Here is a 23,416-nt window from a genome sequence, read left to right on the forward strand (position 1 = left end):
ACATTCGTCATGTGCTGTTGCTAACTCACATCAAGAGCCATACGGAGCATTCGTGTATAGCAACCATCCAGAGACTTTCGCATCGTCTTGGTGAGTGTCCACGTCTCACATCTGTATGTGAGAATGGACTCTATGACTGCGATGAAAATCCTCTTTTTAAGCCCTCTGGTCAGGTTCGACTTCCAGATTTCCTTCATGTCGTTCATAGCCCTCCATGCCAACGCCTTCCGTATCTTTATGTCCTTCTCCGAACTCATCATTCTTGACCCAATGTACTTGTAGTCAAAGACTTTCTTAATGGTATCATTCTCTACGGTCTTGAGAGTACCTTCGTTGCAGTTAAACGCCATGTACTCTGTCTTTTTAGCATTTAGGTGAAGTCCAACTTTATTGCATTCTATTTCCACTTTTGTCAGTAGCTGCTGTGCTTCCTCCATCTGGTCAGAGAGCAGGACTATGTCATCTGCAAAATCGAGATCTGTGAGTGTAACTGGTCTGACCCTTTTGGTTCGCCCTGGTTTTATGTAAAACCAGGCTTGTCATGATCTTTGGTAGCTTGACGCAGAGTGTAATCAAGGACGATTATAAAGATGTAGGGTGCCAGAGTGTCTCCTTGCAGCACACCAGCTAGGAGCTCGAACACTGCTGTTTCTCCGTCTGGTGATACAACTTTCGCCATGGTTTTTGGTATAGCTGGACTCTATTGCTCTCAGTAGACGGTCTGGCACTCCGTAAGCTTTCAGGATCTTCAGCATTTTACCTCGGTGAATGGAGTCAAAAGCTTTGCGAAAATCGATGTAAGTAAGCACGGCTGGTAGGTTGTTCTTCTTGACTTCCTCGATGATCCTATGGAGAGCAAGTATTTGCATTACTGTTGTGCGCTTCTGCCAAAAACCATTCTCATTGAATCTTAGCTTAGGGTCAATGGCTGTGCAAATCCTGTTCAAGATCATCCGATTGTATAACTTTGCTAAGATGCAGGTCAAGCTGATACCGCAGTAGTTATCTGTCTTTGTGAGGGATCCAGTCTTGAGGACTGGGATAATGTTTGAGAGTGACCACTGTTCTGGTTTGTCGCCTTTCATCAGTGCCGTATTACATATGTCCAGCAAGATGTCATCCAGGTCGCAGTTCTTCAGGACATCTGGTGGTATCCCATCTGGTCCAGCACTCCTGCCCTGTTTGAGTGCATATTCGGCCTTCTCCAGTTCCTCAATGGTGAATGGACCGTCATTGATGTCAACTTGCGTTAGTATCGTGGGTATGTCTTCTTCTTCTTCCGTGATCGTTGGAGGGCTTCCCAGCAGATTCTTAAAGTGGATAAACCATGTCAGGACACGGTCCTCTGCCGTTTTACCACTTATTTGACCTAATGGGGACATCTTCCGTCTAGTGATCTCATTGACTAGGCGCCATGCTTCTCCATGCTGCATGTCTTCATTAGTAGCTTCTATCTCTCTAATCCCCTCAGCTAGTTCCTCTTCCTTCAGTCGGTCGTAGGTGGCAAAGAGATCCTTCTTTGCTGTCTTAAACTTGTCTCTTAGCTCTTCTGTTTTGCTCCTTCTAAGTTCGGCATGACAAGCATTGACCACACTTCTTGCTGCCATGACGTCAGGATGTTTCGAGATCCGACTCTTCTTGATTCGCTTCACAGTAGGCAAACTCTTTGTTGCATCTGTGTGTGCGTCTATGAGCCGTTGATAGCGGTCAGTGGTAGTCTCTTCCTCCCCCATTTCCAGTGGGCTGAAGCGATTTCTCACCTCCACTGTGTACTGGGCTTGAAGAACAGGTTGTGAGGAGAATGCCTTCCAGTCTACCTTCTCCTTGGGACCTGTGGCTTTAGGTTGCCGCAGGCTCAGTCTCACTTGCATTGACACTACTCTGTGGTCAGAACTCATCGAGTTGAAGGTGCTGTAGGCTTCTGTGTTGATCACACAATTACGCCATTTTGTTCTTATGAGGATGTATTCGAGCTGTTTCCTGTAGATGGAGGCTCTGTTTTCATATGTCCACAGTTTACCAGCTCGCTTCTTGAATGGTGTGTTGGCGGCAATGAGACTGTGTTCCTGGATGAAATCAACTAGATATTGTCCATTTCTGTTGGTAAAGTCTTGGTATGAGTATGGAACATCTTCTAGTCTGACCTGGACATTAAAATCCAGCACAACCAGGAAGTTATGTGCCGGTATTGAAATGACAGCTTTGTGAAGTTTACTCCACCTCCTTGTCCTCGCTGCAGTTGTGTGGGGAGTAACAGATGATGACAGAGGTCGCCAGGTTTCCGTCGAATTCTGCAGTAAGGATTATGTCACTGACTGAGACTACGCCCCTCAGTGCCTCCTTCGCCTTGCAGTTCAACATCAGCCCTACTCCACCTTGTGCTGACATTGTCGTCGGCTCTCTCCATGCAGACGAGGTGATGAGGTGCATCCCTTCTACCTCTGTGAACCTTATCTCTTCGTCAGGGTGTACATGATGGTGTTCTTGTATCTCCAGGATGAAGATCTCGTATCTGCTTACCTGTGATGCCAACTCTGTGCATCGAGGCAAGAGGCGGATGGTGTTTGCGTTGAAGGTTGAGATGATCGTTTTTACCCTACAACACAAAAGAGGTGCAGTTCGCTCAGCCCCCTTGTCGGACTCAACCCTCCCCGTGGGGTTTGAGGTTGCATCTTCATACTGCCTGTCTCGGCCAGGGTCTGGGCGTTCCGCAGAGTTCCTGAGCACTCCTGGCTCTGGAAGTATAGGGTTTGTTGAGTTGTCTGTCATCATAGTGGCTTACAAGGTGCGAAACGAAAGACTGTGTGGCGCGCCATTCCTCACACAGACAGTAGGTGGCCGTTGACTCTCAAAGAGTTCATCCGCCCTTTGACAGGTTTTGTTTTTAGTCCTGCTGGGTGCCTGCACACCTTCCTCCCCGGTTAACCGAAGTGCACCAGGAGGTGTGCCAGTTGAGTTGCTGACAACCCAACCCGAGACAGGTAGTACTGGGCTACGTGGTACCAGTAGCAAGGCAAGGCCCTGACCTGGCCCGATGAAGATGAAGTTAAGATGAAGTTTTAGGATAACATGGGAAGCTTAAGGGATAATAGTATTAATCATTAGGAATGATCTTGCCACAATGGAAGGCTAAGTTTACCACAATTCACAATGTTAGTGATAATGCAGAATATTAATATCTATTTTGCAAGGAGGTTATTTACTATAGTACCTACATAGTGATTATGTTCACAGCTTTCCTCTTTGAGAACAAATAGTAGAATTTTACTGGTTAGCTTGAAGATAGTCTGAAGACAAAGTGAAGACTGAAGGGTGTTATTGTAGTACATAGATTGTACTCAATGTTTCTAAAGCTGCTATTAACCTGCCCAGCGCACACACTACTGCTCCTGGCAGGCCTATGTCCAGCTCTTCTGTTTTGGAACTGAACTTTCCTCATTTTTTTAAACTTACTCTGGAATTTTAGGTATTGACCAAATTATGCAATACCTTTAAAATCCTTAATGAAATTGCAGAATTCATTCTGACCCTCCAGGAATTAGACACAGGCTTTGAGATAGCCTGTGATACATGTTCCTTAATAATTCTGGATTCACTGACTCCCTGTTCTTGGGTTGATTAAAATAAAGTCTTTAAAGGGCGTTGAAGCAGGAACCTCTAATCATATTGCTTATGGGAGGGACTGCCTAAGAATATATTACTCATGATAGCTTGTGATGATATGCTTGATAATATCGCTAGCATTACCTTTTAGTTTCTGGGAAACCAAAATATCTTTCCGTTCATTACATCGAAGGAAAGTTTAGTTAAAACCTTAACACCACTAGATTGTACTATAACTTCTGGTGCATAAGATGTTGGACACTCAGGATGTTGAAGAGTCTCTATCCTGCTCTTACTGCACGGCTAGGTCTATCTGAAATTAACCTGCAAACATACCCATACTCTGTGACATGCTTAAAACCACAATGAATTGCTCACTGATTCATCTCTCCAGAGCCTGGAAGAATGGATCTGACTGCAAAAAGGTTATTTTGTGTGCTATAAAAGACAAAAATGGCATCAAAGTTATAAGGAGAAAACAGGAATAATGCATTATAATGATCAGCATGCTTGTAGCAAATATTACAGCAGGATAAGGCCAATTTTCCTTTTAAGAGATTAAATAGCCGCCTCCTTCTACTTAGCATGTATCTATTTTATGGTTGTGTTTCTAGCTGTGAACCAGACAGTGCTTCAGGTAAAAGGGTGTTAGTTAGGTTCAAACTGTTGGTGTTTGAGGTAAAAGTAGAACTCTTGTATGTTCCTAATTATATGGGCCCTTCAGGGCTTGCAGGCCCAGTGCTAGGAATGCTTTTGTGTCTGGTATTTCTCTTCTCAAAGGTTACATCAATCTCCTCTTTAAGCCACTATAATAGCGCAATCTCCAAAGAAAAATGCATTTGTTCACCAGGCACCAGCTTCTCAGCAGGTTTTATAGGGCCTTATTAAATGCTTTGTGATAGTGGAATTCCCAAGTACTTTTCAGATTCTTGGTCTTCACGTCTGTGGGCCAGCACAGAGCTTAGAGCTGTCTCTTTCGTGAGGAGTGAGATTTTCTGAAGTACTGAGTCAGCAGAAAAAAGGTTGTGAATGATTTCAGCAACTAAATGACTGTAACAGTGGGGTCCTCAAAGAGAATCAATGAAGCTATTGTTAGGAGCTAAAGTCACTTCATCCTTCCTCTGGACAATTTCTACAATGAGTGCACTAATTCTACATGAAAACTCCAGGCCTGAATGCCAGGAGGCATTTGATCTGACCCTGCCCTCAAACAATTTTTGTGTACTGATATCACAAGGATAAAGTCAAAAAATCCAACGTTAGACCAACCCAAACATATACAATTCAGCAGTATGAAATTTCAGTCAGTGTTACCAAGAAAACTATAATGTTTCACTTAACCCATCATTTCCCTGCTGTTATTAACAATTAGCAATAGAAAGCAGGGAGTCATACAGCACTGAAAGACCCTTCAGTCCTCAGTGTACACTAACCATCAAACACCCAGGTGCTATTTTCTTAGCATTGCTCAGAGACTTTAAACGTAAAATTGTTCTTCTTTGTATATCTCGCTGTTTCATAGAGCAATACAATTAAATCTTCAGGAAAACATTCCTCCTGGAAAAGTAAATACATTAATATCTAATATTTGCACCTGCTTCCTACATATAAACATGCTAGAGCAAATGGAAAATGCAATTACTGGATGAATCCATGATCTGGAATAACCTGCATGTTAATTTTTTTAATCTGGTCTTCGCTGATGACACCACTGTTGTGGGCCATATCAAAGATCGTGATGAATCAGCACAGAGGAGAGAGATTGAAAATTTGGCTGAGTGGTGCCATAACAACCTATCACTCAATGCCAGCAAGACCAATGAACTGATTGAAGACAACAGGAGAGGGAAATCAGAGGTCCATGAGCCAGTACTCACTGGAGGAACAGAAGTGGAGAGGGTCAGTAATTTTAAATTCCTGGGTGTCACTATCTCAGAGAACCTGTCCTGGACCCATCATATATATTTAAGTGCTAAAAAAGCATGACAGCGCCTCAACTTCCTAGGAGTCTGAAGAGATTTGGCATGATATCAAAAACCTTGACAAACTTCTGTAGACGTGTAGTGGAAATGCATTGACTGGCTGCATTACAGCCTGCTATGGGAATACCAATGCCTTTGAGTGGAAAATTCTACAAAAGATAGTGAATTCGGCCCTGTACATCAGGGGTAAAGCCCTATCAACTATTGAGCACGTGTACATGAAACATTGCTGTAGAAAAGCAGCATTCATCAAAGGTTCATTTATTATCAAAGTTTACCACTCTGAAATACTTCAATTCTCCAGGCAGCCATGAAACCAAGAAAGAAAAGAAAGGCAGCATGATCTTTAACCCCCCCAATCCCACCTCCCCGCAAAAAAAAAGAACAGAAATGGAACAGGCACATCAACCCCCTCCTCCCTCCTCCCACACAAAAACCGAGCAAAATGGATCAGACACATTGACCCCTAACTTCCTCATCTCACACAAAAACCAAGCAAAACATATCAGGCACATTGACCCCATATCCCTCCTCGCACCCAAAAAAAACCGAACAAAACAGATCAGGCACATCGACCCCCCCCCCCCCCCGCTGCCAAATCCTTCCTCTCACATAAAAAAACAAACAAAATGGATCAGGCACATCAACCACCCAAATCCCTCTTACTGCAAAAAAAATGAGCAAAACAGATTAGGCATATCGACCCCCAAATCCCTCTTCCCACACAAAAAAAAACAAGAAGATCGAGTGAAAAATCGCAGAATATAAAAATCAGATTGAAAAATAGAGTCCATAGTCCGAAGTCCCAAAATGCAGCAAAATACCTGGGCCACACCCTCCAGGTACAGCAGCAGGCTCGTCCCTCTCTGGTACACAGCAACTGTTCAAAAGACAAGTAGTCGGCACTCATCCTCAGCACTCGCTTTGATGCGTCAAACTCCCTTGTCACTTTAATTGGTGAACAATGGAGGCTTTAATTGACGAAATGGGGTCCTGGCCAGAAACATCATAGATCCTCACCACCCAGGCCATGCTCTTTTCTCACTGCTGCTGTCAAGTAGAAGGTACAAGTGTGTCAGGACTCGCACCACCAGGTTCAAGAACAGTTACTACCCCTCAACCATCAGGCTCTTGAACAAAAGGGGATAACTACACTCATTCTATTTCTGGTATTCCCACAACCAATGGCCTCACTTTAAGGACCCTTCATCTTGTTATTTCATGCTCTCATTATTCATTGCTATTTATTAATTTTTGCATTTGCAGAGTTTGTTGTTCATTGATCCTGTTTACAGTTACTGTTCTATTGATTTATTAAGTATGCCCACAGGAAAAGGAATCTCAAGTTTGTATCAACACACATCAAAGTTGCTGGTGAACTCAGCAGGCCAAGCAGCATCTATAGGAAGAGGCGCAGTCGACGTTTCAGGCCGAGACCCTTCGTCAGGACTAACTGAAGGAAGAGTGAGAGAGTTTGTATGTACTCTGATAATAAATTTTACTTTGAACTTTGTTACACTTGTTTTTGATCACCCAAGTATTTCCCCCAATAAAAATTATATCTAACACTGAAAATCACTAAACATACAGCGCTATCTGATTGATATGAAATAAATTCGTCTCTGGTGGAACACTGCTATCTACTGAATTCATTGCAAATTGATAATTTCATTTCTAATGGAAATGTGAAGCTCTGTCAAATAAAATCATAGGATTAAGCGCAAACCATTTGAGAAGGTGAATCAAAGTATGAAGAAAGAACTGAATTTAAAACAATCACTTTCTGCAGGGTTTTCAATTACAGTATATGATGATTCTAAAAAGTGCTGTAAAGATTGGAATCACCATCCAATGAACAAAGTAGTACAGGGACGTACATCTTTCAGCAGTACCTGTCAGGAGGTTGCAGAAGTCAGAACATAGAAAGGCACAGGAACAGGCTATTCGGCCCACAGTGTTGTGCTGAACCCGCTAAAAAGCAAATCAAAACCCCCAAACACTAATCCCTCCTACCTACACTATGCCCATATCCCTCCATCTTCCTCACATCCATGGGCCTATCCGAACGTCTCTTAAAAGCCTCTAATGCATTTGCCCCTACCACCATACCAGAGAGCATATTACAGGCATCCACGACTCTCTGAGTGAAAAAACTTACCCGCACAGCCCCCTTAAACCTACCCTCTCTTACCTTCAATGCATGCCGTCTGGTATTAGACATTTAAACCCTTGAAAACAGACACTCTTTGTCCACTCTATCTATGCCTCTCATAATCTTGTAAATCTCTATCAGATCTCCTGTCAGCCTCAGCAGCTCGAGAGAAAACAACCCAAGTTTATCCAGCCTCTCGTGATAAACCAGGCAGCATCCTGATGAACCTCTTCTGCACCCTCTCCAAAGCCTCCATATCCTTCCTAAAGTGGGGTGATCAGAACTAAAACACAATACTCCAGATGCAGCCTAACCAGAGTTTTATAAAATTGCAACATAACTTCCTGACTTTTGAACTAATGCCTCAACTAATGAAAGCAAGCATTCCATAAGCCTTTACACAAAAGTCAGTGGCATTGTGGATATTGTACAAGGTTGCCAAAGGATACAGTGGGATATAGGTCTGCAGCAGTTATGGCTGGAGTTCATTGATCCTGTTTACAGTTACTGTTCTATAGATTTGCTAAATATGCCTGCAGAAAAAAAAGCATTCCAGGGTCATATGTGGTGACATGTATGTACTCTGGTAATAAATTTTACTTTGAACTTTGAAACGGCAGATGCACTTTGGGAGATCAAATGTAAAGGGAAAGTATACAGTTAATGACAGGACCCTTAGCAGTGAGAATGAACAGAGAGATCTTGGTATCCAGATCCATAACACCCTGAAAAAGTGGCCAAACAAGACACACGGCATGCTTGTCCTTATCTGTTGAGGCATTGAGTTCAAGAGTTGGAAAGTTACATTGGGGGTTTATAGAACTCTGTTTGGAATATTGCATTCATTCCTGGACTCCCCATTATAGGAATGATGTGGAGGATATGAAGAAGGTTCAAAAGAGATACATGAAGGTTCTGCCTGGATTAAAGGGCGTATGCTACTAGGAGAGGTTGGACAAACTAAGGCTGTTTTCTCTGGAGCAGCGAACGCTATGAGGAGACTTGAAAAGAGTTTACAGATTATGAAAGGCCTGAATAGTCATCGAGTTATAGAGTACTGCAGCAAAGAAACAGGCCCTTCAGCCATTCCAGTCCATGCCAAGCTGTTACTCTGACCAGTCTCATCTCAGATCTCATCCCTCCCTTGACCTCTTTCCCCTTTCAATAATGCAAATTCTGAATTGTGTCAATAATATTTTGTCATTTTTTTCTCCATCTTCTAACAAATACATTGCCACACTCACCCCCTTTTCTGACAAATGATCCACCCATCCTTCAGTCAGCCCAAGTGAACAAGGCAGGGGTGACTAGGCTCAAATGTCCCAATCATTCCAAACCACCTATCCCTGATTAGTCAAAACTCTAAACTCTTAAGTTTGCACAGGGCTCCAATGTCTAGTCCTACTGACCCTAGAAACCCCTCAGGACCCACCCTGAAATCAGCAACTGATTCTTTAATAGCTGGCAAACACCCCACAAGTCACTGCTCAGTCCTTGTTCTGACTGATGACAGCTCTCCCCTCAGAGCCCAGTCCTGTTAATGCTAACCAGCCCACAAACCCTATCTTGATTGTTTATCCCACCAATTCCTAAATCATTAATTGCTGGCTTTTGCTTTCCTCTCTACTCCTGTCTCTCATCCCAATCTAATCCAACCTCAGTCTCTGATGTTATATTTTTCTTTGCCCTTTCCATATCTCTTGGCACAACAACTCTGTAATGTCTCTGTACTGGTTGTCTACATTTTCTCTGCCTTTGCTTCTGACATCTGATTGGCATGAAATGGAACTTGAACTCTTTGGGAGCAGATTGGCAAATCATTACTATATCTAGTGAGACTACATTAGGTACAAGTGTGAGTCACCTTAATAACATATCCAGTTAAAAGAGGGAATTGTTACAGAAATAACTACAGATGAAATGCTGCAAATGCCTCCGGGATTGTTTTACACTGGTGTTGATCTGGCTTAATATCTCTTTAGGTTGCTTGGCAGCAATCTTTGTTTGTTAATTTGTAAATTACTGGGTGATTTTTTTGACACCATTTAGAGACAATTGTTGTTAAGAAGTCTTAAGAGAAATACTTCTACTTCTAAGGGCCATGATCTTTCCTCTAGAATGTCCTAAATTAAGACCATTAGACATAGGAGCAGAATTAGGCCACTTGGCCCATCGAGTCTGCTTGGCCATTCTAGCATGGCTGATCTATTATCCTTCTCAATCTCATTCTCCCTTATTCTCCTGGTAATGTTTGACACCCTTACAAATCAAGTACCTATCAACCTCTTCTTTAAATATCTCAATGATTTGTACTCCAAGCCATCCATGGCAATGAATTCCACAGATTCACCACCCACTGGCTAAAGAAATTCCATCTCATATCTATTCTAAATAGGGATTCCTCTATTCTAAGGCTGTGTCCTCGGGTCCTAGACTCTCCCAATATAGGAAATATCTTCTCCACATCCACTCTCTCTAGGCCTTTCAATATTTGATAGGTTTCATTGAGATCCCCTCTCATTATTCTAAACTCTAGTGAGTACGGGCTCAGAGCCATCAAATACCCCTCATATGTTAACCCTATCATTCCCAAAATCATACTCATGAACTCCTCTGGACCCTCTCCAATGCCAACACATCTTTACTTAGATAAGGGGCCCAAATCTGCTCACAATAGTCCAAGCGTGGTCTGACCAATGCGTTATAAAACCTCAACGTCACATCCCTGCTCTTATGTTCTAATCCTCTTGAAATGAATACTAACATTGCATTTGCCTTCATTACCACCAACTCAACCTGCAAATTAATCTTTCAGGAATCCTGCATGAGGACTTCCAAGTCCATATGCACCTCTGATTTTTGAAATTTTTTTTAGATTAGATTATGAGAACACTCAGTCTTCTTTTATTGTCATTTAGAAATGCATACATGCATTAAGAAATGATACAATGTTTCTCCAGAGCGATATCACAGAAAACAGGACAAACCAAAGACTAACACTGACAGAACTACATAATTATAACATATAGTTACAGCAGTACAAAGCAATACCATAGTTTGATGAAGAACAGACCATGGCACAGTAAAAAAAAGTCTCAAAGTCCCAAGTCGATCGACTCCCAAGTCCCCAATAGCAGGCGGCAAAAGGGAGAAACTCCCTGCCATAAACCTCCAGGCACTGTCAACTTGCCGATACCTTGGAAGCGGCCGACCACAGCCGACACTGAGTCCATCCGTCCAAAAACTTCGAGCTTCCGACCAGCCTCTCCGATACAGCCTCCCGAGCGCTATCCTCTGCCGAGCACCTTCAACATCTCCCCGGCTGCTGAAACACGCAAAACTGAGGATTTCAGGGCCTTCAGCTCCGGAAATTTCTCCCTGTTTAGAAAATAGTCCATACCTTTATTCCTTCTTCCAAAGTGCAAGACCACACACTTTCCTACAGTACAGTATATTCCACCTGCCACTTCTTTGTCAATGCTCCCAATCTGCCCAAGTCCTTCCTTAGACTCCCTGCTTCTTAACACTACCTGCTTTTCCACCTACCTTTGTATTGTCTGCAAACTTGGCCACAAAGCCATCAGTTCTATCATCCAAATTATTGACATATAACAGGAAAAGAAGCAGTTCTAATACCAACCTAGGCCCCTTTTATTCTGACTCTTTGCCTCCTGTCCATGCTTCTATCCATGCTCTCCTGGACCATTATGAGCTCTTACCTTATTAAGCAGCCACATGTGGGACACCTTCAGAGTTCGAAGTACATTTATTATCAAAGCATGTATACGTTGTACAACCTTGAGATTCGTCTCCTTACAGGCAGCCACAGAACAAAGAAACCCAAAAGAACTCACAAAAAGACCATCAAACACTCAATGTGCAGAGAGACAAAAAACAAATCCTGCAAGCAATAAAAGTTAGCAAATAGCAATCAGAATGAAAGCAAGTGCACAGACATGAAGCCCAGAGCAAGTGACAGCTTCAGCCTCAGTTCAGCACAGTGCTGAGTGAACATTGTGAAGCAGTGAAGAGAATTGGCCAAACCCTTGCCTCTAGTTCTGACACACTGCCTTTTTAATCTGGCTCGGTGTTTAAATCGTCCACACATTAGGTCATTTCTCACTCTGGGACCTGGGCCGTGTCACTTCGATACGCTCTGGGCCTGGACCCCGCCACCACAGTTTGGCCTGTACGCAACCGTTCCAAATCAGCCTGGCACTTAGATCAACCAAACCCTGGGTCCTCCTCACTCTTGGTTTAGGTGGATGGGCCTCGACTCTTCTCTGCCTCCGCTTGCCTTGAGTCTGCCTTAACCTCGCCTCGTACCCTCTCGCTTTGGCCCTCGACTCCGACTCGCATCTGCTCTCTTGAACCCTCGACTCTTCTTCGCCTCCTCTTGCTTCAATGCTCGTCTCTTCCTTGCCTTTGCCCACCTCTCCATTGTTTGCATTGACTGTTTACCATATATTTTCCCAGAAAAAGTGTCATTAATAATTTAGTTGTATTCTTTGTTTTATTTGCTGCCAATAAGCAGTCGTTGGGCTACACCACCACTATCTTAAACCAGCAAACGCCTTCTGAAGATTCAAGTAAACAACATCCACTGACTCTTTTTTTGTCTATTTTGTCTATCCTGCCTGTTACTTCCTCAAGGAATCCCAACAATTTATCAGGCAAAATTTTCTGTTAAGGCAGGGGTTCCCACCTTTTTTATACCATAGACCCCTACCATTAACCGAGGGGTCCATGGACCCCAGGTTGGGAACTCCTACTTTAAGGAAATCATGTTGACTGGGCCTTTTTATCATGTGCCTCCAGGTACCACAAAATCTCATCTGTAATAATAGACTTCACCGTCTTCCCAACCTCTAAAGTCAGGCTAACTGGCCTAGAATTTCCTGTCGTTTTCCTCCCTCATTTCTTCAAGAGTGGAATAACATCTTCAATCTTCCAATTCTTGAGAACCATTCCAGAACCTAGTGATTCTTAAAAGATCATTACTAGTGCCTCCACAATCTCTTCAGCTATCTATTTTAGAACCCTGGGGTGTAGTCTACCTGGTCCAGGTGACTTATCTACCTTCAAACCCTTCAGCTTCCCAAGAATCTTTGCCTTGGTAATTTCAATGACACTTCCATGTATCCCCTGACACTCTTGAATCTCTGGCATCCTGCTAGTTTCTTCCACAGTGCAAGTTCATCCACCATTTCTTTGTTTCCCCATTATCACCTCTCCAGCAGTCCAATACCCGATGTTGCCTCTCTTTTACTCTTTATATATTTAAAGAACCTTTTGGTATATTCTTTGATATTTTTGGCTGGCTTACCTTCATATTTCATTTTTTCTCTCCTTATGATTTTTATAATTGCCTTCTGTTGGTTTTTAAAAGCTTCCCAATCCTCTAGCTTCCCACTAATTTTTGTTAGATTATTGCCCTCTATTTTGCTTTTAAGCTTTCTGACTTTTGTCAGCCACTGTTGCATTATCATCCTTATAGAATACTTCTTCTTTGACGTATATCTATGTGGTACCTTCTGAATTTCTCTCAGAAACTCCAGCCACAGCTGTTATCCCTGCTAGTGTCTCCTTCCAATCAACTTTAGCCACCTCCTCTCTCATGCCTCTGTAATTCCCTTTACTCCACTGGAATACCGATACACCTGACTTTATCATCTCCCTCTCAAACTGCAGAGTGAATTCTATCATATTATGTTACTGCCTCCCGAGGATTCATTTAAGCTTCCTAATCAAATCTTGTTTATTACACAACACCCAATCTAGAATTCCCTTTCCCTTAGTGGGCTCAACCACAAGCTGCTTTAAAAAACTATCTCACTGGCATTCTACAAATTCCCTCTTGGGATCCAGCACTAACCTAATTTTCCGATCTACCTGCATTTTGAAATCCCCCTTAACTATCATAACATTGCCCTTATTACATGCCTTATCTATTTCCCATTGAAATCTATATCCCACATCCTGGCTACTGTTTGGGGGCCTTGTTCTAACTCCCATCAGGGTTTTATTACCCTTGCAGTTTCATAACTCTACCCAAAGGGATTCCACATCTTTCAATTCTACGTCACTTCTTTTTAAGGATTTGATTTTATTTCTTTACCAATGGAGCCACCCCAGCCCCTCTACCTACCTCGCTGTCCTTTCAGTACAAGGTGTATCTTTGGGTTTTAAGATCCTACCTGTCAATTAAGCTTCTTTCTTACATGACCTGATCAGTGCTTTCACTAAGAGCTGTGTAAATAGTTCTATTTAATTGAAAGTTTATTTGCAATAAGTACTCTTAGGTAGTTTCAAGAAGGATTGATTGTATAAAGATATGTTTGTTTAGTCAGAGATTTACTGATATTAATATTGGACAGATATTCAAATGTATTATTTTGTAGATATTTTCAAACTTAACTCAAACACTTTAAATTGCAGCAGATACAAAAGCCTCAGAGCACTTACTACCAGACTCAAGGACAGCTTCTATTTTGCTGCTATAAGACTATTGAATGGTTACCTTGTATGGTAAAATCCTGACTTCACAATCTAGCTTGTTACGATCTTGCACCTTATTGTCTAGCTGTACTGCACTTTTCTTTGTAAATGTAACACTTCATTCTGGTCTTTGTTTTACCTTGTATAATCTCAATTCACTGTTGTAATGAATTGATCTGTATGAACGCAAGGCAAGTTTTTCATTGAGCCTCAGTACATATGACAAAAATAAACCGATTTACTCATTTCCCCTTTTCAGACTTTTTTGATGTACCCTGCCCTCAAGTGGCTAAAAGACTTAACAGCAAGGGCAGTAACTCCAGTTTGCTAATGCGAAGATTTTAAAAAGTTATTTTTAGACATATAGCTCAGTAACAGGCTCTACCAACCTACAACCATGCGACTAATTAGCCTACTAAACCTTCGCAATGTGAGAGGAAATGCCGCGGTCACGTGGAGAATGCACAAACACCTTAAAGACAGTGGCGGGAAACGAGCCCAGATTGCTGGCATTGTAATAGCACTGTGCAAACTACTACACTGCCATGCTGTCCGTAGATTAGTTTTTAAACAAGCGCAAATTTCAGCACCGTGGTAGCGTAGTAGTCAGCACAACACTATTACAGTTCTGGGCGTCGGAGTTTGGAATTCAATTCCAGCATCCTCCGTATAAGAAAGTTTTTATGTTCTTCCTGTGTGCGCACGGGTTTCCTTTGGGTGCTCCAGTGTTCCCTTTCCTCCCACAGTCCAAAGACGAGCTGGTTAGTAGGTTAATTGGTCAAATTGTCCTGGTGATTAGGCTAGGGGTTAAATTAGTGAGTTGCTGTGCTGGAAGGGCCTGTTTTGCGCTGTATCTCTAAATAAATAAACAAGTAAATTGAATTTATTCAAAAATTATATCCAATGAGGGCAAGTCGAGCTGAATGCTATATTGGTGATGGCTTAAAAGCAATACACAGGTACCACCTGTTGTGCATTTAATATTTGAGTAGCGTTGTAAATATGTTGTTTGATTAAGCATTCTTTGTTGTTTACATAATTCATTATTATGAATTAAATGTAAAAGTACATGAATGGCATTACGCCACCATGTCATAAGTGCTTGCCTCACCAGAAGTAAAAATAAGAGTAACCACATTGTCCCTGGTTCTGTGGTTTTCTTTCGATTAGCTTTACGTCTTGGAGTTACAAGACAGGACACCATCCTCCAGGTCTAGGAGAATGCAGGGTAGGCAGTTTATTCAATTTTGCAGTTTAGCATTTCAATCATTACTCTCTCTTTACCAGGCTCAGATTAGTACAGTGACATTTAAAATGTATGTTCATGTTTGATTTATAGTGGCTGCATATAAGATTAAAGAAAATGGTGCTTTGAATAAAAAGTAATTAAAATATCGGTATAGTCAGTGCTGAAGAACTTATAGTAACTTCAATAACTTTGCACAAAACCAGACCTGGGTAAGTGGTTGCATAGGAATATAAATTTGACTAATTTTGGCTGAGCATTAAATGAAATTGAAAGGCCTTATACTCTTTTCTATCCCCACTGCTTCTAATGTCACCTGTGGACATCCTGGGCATGGGAGGATTTGTGGCTATTCCTCCTGACTGGATGACTGAGCAATGGCACAGAGGGCAGGTCACACAGCGAGCAGATGGAGCAGGAGAAGGGCTATACCAATTATTCCATACAATTTCCCATCTTGAACCTCACTGGGGAAGAAGAATTGAAATGTTTGTGCCTTCAGGGTACTTAATCCTCTGAAATTTGTTCAGAGTATGGCAAGAACTGCTTTCTTAATGGTTGGTAAACTCAGACTTGCGTTTAGGCTTTGGTTTTCCAGGGTGGAGCTAGACCACTTCACAATTGCTATGCACTCTTGGTTTAGGGTTCCTCCTCTTTCTCTGTGTATAGAAAGCAGATTGCATCTTGACCTCTCCTCCCAATGCATACTCATTAGAAATGATGTTGCTTTGCAGGTTCATGTCTCAACTGAGAGATGCATTAAAAACAAATGGAATTACAGTCCCTCGATAAACATTCACATCATACAAACAATCTACTGGGCATCAGCACCAATGTAATGGGACACGGCTCATGATCCTGGTGCTTGTACACTGAGGCAGCATGAATACAATGAAAGTCACACTAGCTCTTGAAAATCGTCAGAGCCCGGCAGAATATGTCTCAGGTTTGTGGTGGCCCGTTGAATTATTATTTTGGCTGGGGAGCAGAAGGAGAAAGAACAGAATGATGAGGAGAAGAGGAAATACACCCATTAACAACTCATTTGGGTGTGGTGGTAGATGATGTTCCTCATTCACCAACAGAACCGTACTTAACTTCCTTCTGTCAATGAACAGCTTACTGTCCAATTATCATGAGGAAAGAATGAAAGGCAACACAACATAAACATTACAAATAAATGTTGAAATCAAACATTTTATATTAGATAAGGATGATAACCAACCATTCTTAAGCATTTCTTAATTGACTCCATCTATCACCTCCCACCCTCTCTTGGTATTTCCACTCTTCTCTCCTCCATCCGCCTATCATTCCTCTTCACCTGGAAACATCAATAATTTACCATCATCCACCCCTTCATCTCCACTACTTTTACTGAGTATCACCCCTTTACCTTTCGCTCCAGATGGAGGGTCTCAGATCTGAAATGTAATTGTTCATTTCCTTTCACAGATGTTGCCTGTCCTGTTGATTTCCTTGCACAATACTTCAGACTATGACAACAACTGCCTCTTGTGCCTCTATTTTCCATGATTTCCTTATCCTAAATTCATACTCATTGCTACCCTTGCGGATCTAGCATAGTCAGTGCAAGGCCATTGCATTTCAAGGGAAGTGGGTTGGCAGACAGCCATGAAGAACACCCTTGAAAATTATGAGGGAGTGGAAGAAGGTTGGTTTAGAAGTCTCAGCTTTGGACTGCACCATCTTAGCATGAGTGACAGAATGGCAGTGGTATGATAGTGACTGCTATCTTCCTCAGAGAAGAGAGCTTATTTTGCATCAACACACCTACTGCCACATAAGGTGTGGTGCACCTCAATAACTGTGTTGGATAATAACATTGGAGACATTGAAAAATCATTGTTAAATCATGAAAGTCTCTTTGAGTACTGACATCAACGGTCATGGTGGCAGTAGTGAGTATACTTGTCCACAAAATAATGTTGTCTGCTAAGAGTCAAACCTCTAATATAGCACCCAAGGGTTAGATGGCTTCTGTTTGTTGCACCACACATCAAAGTTGCTGGTGAACGCAGCAGGCCAGGCAGCATCTCTAGGAAGAGGTACAGTCGACATTTCAGGCCGAGACCCTTCGTCTGTTTGTTGCACAATGGGAATGGAAACATTGAACATCAGAATGGCCGTGATAGTTAAGAACAGAGAGATTTGAGAAGTAGGGAAAGGTTAACTTTTCTCCGGCTAATGAATCATCTGCAAGAGTCTGTACCTTGAGTGTCAGGAAAGATCTTACTTCGTTTTCAACTGGTGGGCATGGCTGAGGGGTCCTTGACTGAATTCTATGAAGGAATACAGCCTGTAAGAGTGAAGATGAGTGTTACTTTGTTGATGGACTACCATCTAGGAATATGAGTTTAGCTGGAAAATAAAACTGGAGTTGTCTGTGCAAATTCCATGGTAAGGGAAAGGGAGCAAAATAGGTTGATGCATCTCACTAGAAGACTATACTTTATTGATTCACATCTTTTATGAGATAAAACCTGGTTTTTTTTTGTTTTACTATAAGTGTTAGTTCACAATGGTGCTTACAAATAGGTTTTCTAAAAATAAGAGAGAAAGCAAACTGGGCAGTGTGCCTTGGAGAAAGTGAAATTCTTTCTCCAAGCATTAAATTCAGTGCATGCAAGATCCCTCTGTAATTCTTAATGACCTTTTTTGTCTACTGTATATGCTAATTTAGCATCAGCTGCAAAATTACTGTGTGTATGCTCTTATCCAAATTGTTGATGTAGATGACGCTGTTATGGATGCACCATAGAATGCAATTTAGCTGGATGTATCATGGCTTGGTACGGCAGCTGCTCTGCCCATAACTCCGAGGCACTGCACAGTGGATGACTCAGCACAGAAACCAGCTTTCCATCCACAGACACTTCTTGCGTGTACACCTCTTGCTGCCTTCGTGAAACAGCCACCATAATCAAAGAAACCACCCATCCTGGACATTCTCTCTGCTTCTCCCTCCCAAGAAATAGAAGAGACAAAAGCCTAAAAGTATGTGGCACCAGGCTCAAGGACAGATTCTATTCTGCATAAGACTATTGAATGTTTTCCCAGTATGGTAAGAATGCTCTTGACTTCAACCTTGTGCCTTATTGTCTACTGCTCTGCACTTTTGTTATAACTGCAATATTTTATTCTGCACTCTGTTATTGTTTTACCTTGTTCTACCTCAGTGCACTGTTGTAATGAATTGAGCAGATGCAAAAGAAGTGTTATGTTTTGTAACTTCAAAATACTAAGCTAATTGAAAGAAAAGTAAGAGTCAGAAGATGCGAGTCTTAAGGCTGTTTTTAAGGAGGTGCACATGTATCATGTGGTAGCATCATGATGTATGCAATTCACTTATTTTTACATATAAACCATAATGAATTATTTAAATTCATAAGAATGTTTTATCAAAAACATATTTCGCAGTATTTCTTAAATACTACCGAAATATTAAATATAAAAAACTTCTTCCTGGTTGGCTATAAACTCCAACTCAATAGAGAATGCATCTCAACTATGTACCCAGTACACTATATTAAACAACTACTATAAGCAGACATCCACAGTATAGTAAACTTGAAATTGCTCCATCCAGGCCTAAAGATTTCATCGACATGGAGGATTTCTTACTCTTGTGGGATAATGTCTTTCCTAACAAAGGGGTCACTCTGCTGGCAAGTGAGACTTGTGGCTGTAAAATAATCTCAAGTTCTGGTCCCTCTTCAACATCATCATCATCATCATGATGTGCCATGTTGTATGTCGTGGGCAATGATGGTCTTTCATCTGTCTTTAATCTGAGAAGTTCGAAAAAGCAATTCAAAAACTTTGCCTGTCCATCCCTTGTTGGCAGATAAGTTCCTGAATGATCTCGAATGGCTTCCCATTCAATTTCTGTCATATGTATCTGGTATGATAAAGCTGCAATCTATTGACAACATCCTTAACATGAAGGAAAAAAATTATCAGTCGTAAAATAGGATCATGGGTTTTGATTTGTTTTATTTTGACTAATCAAGTCAGACACTGTAGTGTTTTGTTGATTGTTGAGGCTGTCCTTAAATTTAGACTTACGGTATAGCGAGAACTTTTATTATGTTTTGTAACACCAAAACATAAAAAACTAATGGAAAGGAAAACAAGGGAGCAGGACATAACTTGGGTATGTTTGTTTTTACTTTAAGCAAGGCGCACACATATAACGTGGTAGTGTCAAGACGTATGCAATTCGTGTATTTTTGTATATAACCATAATGAATTAAATAAACAATGGGGAATGCTGAATCAAACAATACAGTTACAAGATTACTCAAATAGTACTGAAATATTAAATACACAGAACTCCTCCCTGCTTAGCTGGAAACTCCAACTCAATATAGAATGCATCTTATACATATACGTCAGATATGATATAATCACCATCAGCATGCCCAGATTGAGTTTTGACTGCCATGGCCCACACACTCCTGTTTCGGGTCAAATGGATCAATTCATTGGTATTTATTTCCAGTTCTCTGGCTGCTGTCTCCATCATCATTTGTCTTTCCCTTGTTTTTGCTTTCTTCCCTTCAATCTTTCCCATAATTACTGTGCATTCTAAATCCTCTTTCCTAATCACATGTCCAATAAAGTTACACACATCAAAGTTGCTGGTGAACGCAGCAGGCCAGGCAGCATCTCTAGGAAGAGGTACAGTTGACGTTTTAGGCTGAGACCTTTCTTCAGGACTTGAAGTTGCGTTGCCTTTTCATGATCTCATACATTAATTCTCTTTTTGTGTTTGCTCTGTTCATGACATCCTCGTTAGATATTCATGTCATCCATGATATCCTTTGCATCCTCCTCAAAAACCACATCTCTGCTGCTTCAATTCGTTTCCTCATGTTACTAGATATTGTCCAACATTCTGATCCATATAACATAACTGGATAAACGTAACATTTCAGTACTCTGAGGCAGGTTGTCATGCCTAGTTTAGTGTTGGTCAGTATACTCTTTATTCTCGTAAAGGTATCTTCTCCCATCCCTATTCTTCTTTTGATGTCCATGTCGTGCCTGCCATCTGATTTCACCCAGCTTCCTAAGTAGCAAAAGTTCTGTAGTTGTTTTATGTCTTCCCCATTTATTTTCAGCCTGCAGATAGGATTCTGCTTCTTTTTGGATATCACCATACATTCTGTCTTTTTGCGATTGATAGATAGACCCATTTTTGCACTTTCTTCACAACTATATCAATTAAATTTTGTAGTTCTTCCCCCGTATTTGCAATTAACACTGTGTCATCCACATATCTGAAATTATTGATGTTTTCACTGCCAACTTTCATTCCCAAGATGTCTCTTATTTTTTGTAATATTGTTTCACTGTACACATTAAACAAATCATGGAAGAAAACACACCCTTGTCTAACGCCTATCTTGATTTTCATAAACTGACTCACTTGTCCATCTATTCTTACATCTGCAGTTTGTCCCCAGAACAGATTTCTGATTAGGCGGAGGTCTTTCGAATCTAGACCTATAGTTTCCTGTAATATTTCAAATAACTTATTGTGCTTCACTTTATCAAATGCTTTTGTGTAGTCGATCAAACAAACAAACAAATCTTTCTGCGCTTGAATAGCTTGTTCTGATAGTATCTTTAACATCAATATCGCGTTTCTTGTACCTTTGTCTTTCACAAAACCACATTGTTCTTTACCTATTTCAGCTTGTATCTTACTTTTAGCTCTTGTCATCAAAGTTCTTAGAAGATGTAAAACTGAGACGGCTACATTGACACATATGTTTTGGTCGTGTTCTGTATTGAAACAGTTTTGGAAATCTATTTTCTCGATAATTTCTAAAGCTTTAAAAATTAATTTACAACCTAATAAATTGACAGCTTTGTTCGGTATAATTCCTCAATATATTCACGGTGTTTCTACATCAGACCAACATGTAATTGCATTTGTCACATTATTGGCCAGAAGAGCTATTTTATTGAAATGGAAAGATGTCTCTGCTCCCACTTTGATGCAATGGTTCTCTCAGGTGATGATATGTCTTAGTTCGGAGAAAATTAGGAGTTGAACTTTTGATCCTCGATTTGACTTTGAGAAAAAGTGGGGTTCTTTTGCCCGCTACTATCATTTGATTTGAGTTAATTAAGATGGTCCCCTTCTGATTCTTGTGTAATTGGATTTGAGTTGGCGGATTGATGTTTTTCTTTTATGGAAGCTTGTATGGGCGTATAGCTCCAGGGTTGTGCTCCCAATGGTTTTTTTTCTCTTTTTTTTTGGTTAGTAGGGTTTTTTTTTGTTTTAGTTAGTAGGGGTTCTTTTTTCCTTCTTTCTTTTTTTCAAAAAAATGTTTTAACATTTTGTTTTTTCTTATTATTATTAGTATACTGTTTAGCTTGGTTAATCAGTTATTTGATAGCTTAACTCTTATTGTACATATTGATATGTTGATTTGATTAATGTATTTTTGTTGATTTTCAATAATTAATAAAAAGATTTTTTTTTAAAAAGTACCTTAGTGAAATGACTCGTTATACTTATGGTCCTATGTAATTCACATTCTATTGCTCCAGGTTTCTGAGGAAGAGTGATAAATACTGATTTTTTCATCTCTTCTGGTATTATTCCAGTCTCATAAATGTCATTGATTAAATCAGTAAGTTTTTCAATTCCATTATATGATTTAATACAACTTCTATACTGGCATCCACAACATAGTAAATTTTAAATTGTTCCATTCAGGACTAAAGATTTAATTGCTGTGGTGGATTTCTTATTATTGTGGGATAATGTCTTTCCTGATGGGGGCGGGGGGTTACTCTGCTTGGCAGGTGAGACTTGAGGCGGTGAAAATAATCTCAGGTTTTGGGGCCTCCTCTGTGGTGATTGTAGGAAATGACTCAGAGTGCAGGCAGTGGTTCTGACAGCTCTGGACACTTCTTTTTAACTTTTCCTTCTTCTAGTTTGTGCATGTTGATCTTGGGAAGATTAATTTAACTCATTTAATTTAAGTGTTCGCTTATTAATCCTTCTATTGCTCCTTTTACAATCTGATCTCTCCTCTTGGTTTCCTCATCCGCAACATCTCTGACAGATCCTCTGTTTTTGTATCTCCATTGACTCATCTGCATTTGGCCTTCTATTCATCCAGCTGGGCTTTGGTCTTTTGCAAGCAGCTTTTTGTCTCCCACTTTAAGTTCATGTTATAACCTTAATGCACATAGAGCAGATTCTGGTTCTTTACACTCACTAAAGCTGAATGTTTGCAAATTTCCTGAAGTTCCTTGAACTCTTTTCTAGCCTAAAACCAAGCTTTCTCAGAAATAATGCCCATGAAAACAGCTTCTTGATTACCTACAAAGAGTGCTAAAGAGCAGTCAGACCACCACTTTAGTCAATTTCATGATCCCTGTGAGGAGCATAGTCATTCCTTGGTCCAATATGCTTTCCAACTAGAGGCATAGAGTTTGGCACCAATGCCTGTATGCCCACTGTTGGGCAACAATTCATGGTGTACAGCATGGTGGCAGTTGTGGCATCATTCAGTACCTGTCTTACTTCACTTGCAGTTGACTCTGTTGCAGGGGATGCGGCATACAAATGGCAGATGGACTACCAATCAAGTTGTTGATCTCTCAGCCTCTCATGCCCGCACAATGTTGACCCTCCTGTCTTTAAAACATACATGCCCAATGTGACTTCTTGGTTGCTGTATTTCACTGACATGAATGTCATTCCCACAGGAGCTAACTTTTCTCCAGTGTAGGTTCTTACTTTGATATCTGCAGGTTTCTGTCTAGTATCTTTGAAATGCTGTTCAAACACATTTTGTGGAATGACTGGAACAGCCAAGCTGGTGTCCAATTCCATTTTAATTCATTTGATGTTCACTTTTGATATAAGCCATATTGCTTGTCTCT

General features: G+C 40.9%; 1 pseudogene; it reads right to left on the reverse strand.

Moving 5' to 3' along the window:
* Positions 1 to 1,844: 1,844 nt before the first annotated feature.
* LOC134352564 (uncharacterized) lies at positions 1,845 to 2,772 on the reverse strand (annotated as a pseudogene).
* Between the last annotated feature and the right edge of the window lie 20,644 nt (positions 2,773 to 23,416).

This window comes from Mobula hypostoma, chromosome 10 (genome assembly GCF_963921235.1).
Source record: "Mobula hypostoma chromosome 10, sMobHyp1.1, whole genome shotgun sequence".
Classification (NCBI taxonomy): Eukaryota; Metazoa; Chordata; class Chondrichthyes; order Myliobatiformes; family Myliobatidae; genus Mobula; species Mobula hypostoma.